We start from the raw sequence: 2,725 nt of genomic DNA on the forward strand, positions 1-2,725 counted from the left end.
TATATATATATATATCATGCTAAATTCCTAATCCCAGGAGAATGGATTCATGCATGCTGCATCTACTCACCTACGGTACATATGAGATTCTGTCATGAAAGTGAGTTTAATTTTCAATCTGTATATATTTATATTGCCGTGGAGATCTTACTCGTAGCAACTGATAAAATACGTTTGGCAGATTATCAGGTTTGCTATAAATGTGAGGTAACCAAGTTTTTTCCTGATCTTCCCTTCTCTAACCCCGAAGTTTTTGAATCGTAATTTGAAGAGTTTCACTATTGACCTTCTATGCGTTTACTGTAATAGAGGACTATCACGTCCTCTAAATTTCTTTTTCCTCACTCCATATGTTCTCCACAATAAATAAAAATATTTTGTCAGTTGAAGAACGTGAGGCATTTATTGTATCCTTAAATTTCTGTAAAATCTCGATTGATTTTGATTGAATATCTTATTTTTTTGTTTTTTTTTTTGTTTTGGATACTCTCATTTTAAATTGTTTTTACGGAAAAAAAGTTAATATCTATTAGAGTATCATTAATTTTTACACAAGTGTTCTTTCTTTACTATCTCCAACTATGATCTCTATTTTTCTCTTTATGCTAGTATCAAGTGTTTTTCACCGTTTACTTTCATGTGATAAACATCGCCACATAGCTAACAGCTTTGCTTAGACTAATGATTTTTTTTCCAATTTCCCAAATCCATAATATCAGTTTTATCTATCCATATGTATGTGGTATACATATGTATCCATATGTATACGGAATATTTTGTGTTCTCTTATATATAATTTGAACGACAGAAAATTCATATACATTCGTATACATTCAGCTATTCAGTTGCTATTATTTGACTATTATTTTCATGTCTTCCATTCAAAATATATGTTGTAACATTATATTGAGCTCGATAATAATATCGTATTTACATTTTCGTAGTGTACTAAAAATATGATGCATAAAATTGAGATATTCAAAATTGAATAAGAATATAATTAAATAAGTTATATATTATATGTAACAGACTCTATGACTAGTTCGATGTAGTCATATAATAGGTTTATGAAAATGCAACAAATTCGCTAATGAATAGTAAAAGAAAGTATTTACAGATTAACTGACGCTTATCAATAATAATAAAATAGAATACAAGAAAGATTGAGTGAAACCACATGATACAGTCAAGGTTAAATTTGTGTGAATATGCAATGTGCTAAAACAGTATAACACTCACCTCTTTGTCATTGCTATCAATCTATAAGACCTAACATGTCAGACAAAGTTATCGGAAGGAGAAAATGTCGAAGCACCTACCGTGAGTAAGTAGAAGCAATATCTCATGAAGAACTGATAGCTGTCAACAAGGAATAAGATATATTATTGAGTCGAAATTCAATATTTCTCTGATTGATGAGGGAATAGCAAGGTGTAAATATAGGCAAATAGTGTCTCCTAGAAGTGTGCCTCGATAATTATGTGTGCTTAGATGTTAAATGTTTAATTTAGTGAATAGATAGTTGAAATTGCACTGATTCAACTATATATCATTGTTTATTGATTGCTTCTTATTGCCAACTATTAACCTATTCCACTCATCATTTTTCATTTACCTGAGACGTAAGTGAAGAAAATAAATCAAGTACCCTACCGTGAAAAGAATTGTTACGCCATAGGTTAGGTATTCAGTTAAACCTCTTTTCTTGTTTCAACAACATCGGGTTTTATAATTATTTGTCATATATGATCTGTGAACTCACATTCACTGTCTGAAAGTAAACTGTGTATTCTGAAGAGATAACGATCGCTACACGATAAATAATGTCTAACATACAAGATAATTGTTCAAAGCTATATTTGAAAAGAGTTACATACTGTTTATATTGATCTTATTCCTGTCATGAGAACGATAGGAACGGAAAGGAGGCTTTGGCAACATTGTTCAGTGTAATATTGTTTTAGATACTTTTTCAGCTCAGATTAAGTTGTTTTCAAACTTGTCTTTCACAATGGAACTGTTGAATGTCTGCTGGGTTTATATTGTAATGTAGCCACATATGAGACCTGATACGTATCTTTATGAATAAAGGTATGCTATTTATGACCCTCACATCAATTTGCAGGCACGAATATATTATCCAATGTACAATTACATTTTTTTGGAGCTGCAATTTAATCTGAAGGAAATGCGTTTGTTATTTCTAGCAAGGCAAATGATTGCATATAATCTACCTCTCGGGGGAACATAGATTTTCCTAATGATTTATCATTACATGTTATAATCTGTCCTTAATTAACACCTTACTTACTGTTTCATGTTGGAATGTACAATGCCCGGATGTTTTGCTTTCTTTAAAAGACAAACAGCTTGATTTTGTGAAAGAAGTTTTATTTGTAGTTAAATTTACATGTCTCAGTCAACCACCAGTTGAAATGCGTAATACATGCTTTTCACATGGATGATTAAAAAAAATGACATTTCACCCTCCGCTCTATGAATTTGTGCTCTGGTAATTTTTTCCATCCGGTATGCATAACTTCAGAAACATTACTGAAATTGAGCAGATCCAAATATTGTATTCTAAAGCACATACACACTGTCACTGTTAAATCGATATAGGATTTCAATAAAGAATATTCTTTGAAAAGGAACATGAACTAAGAACACAATTTGCATGGAATCTCTCTCTCTCTCTCTCTCTCTCTCTCTATCTCTCTCTCTC

Source organism: Octopus bimaculoides, chromosome 1 (assembly GCF_001194135.2).
Source record: "Octopus bimaculoides isolate UCB-OBI-ISO-001 chromosome 1, ASM119413v2, whole genome shotgun sequence".
In the NCBI taxonomy this organism is placed as follows: Eukaryota; Metazoa; Mollusca; class Cephalopoda; order Octopoda; family Octopodidae; genus Octopus; species Octopus bimaculoides.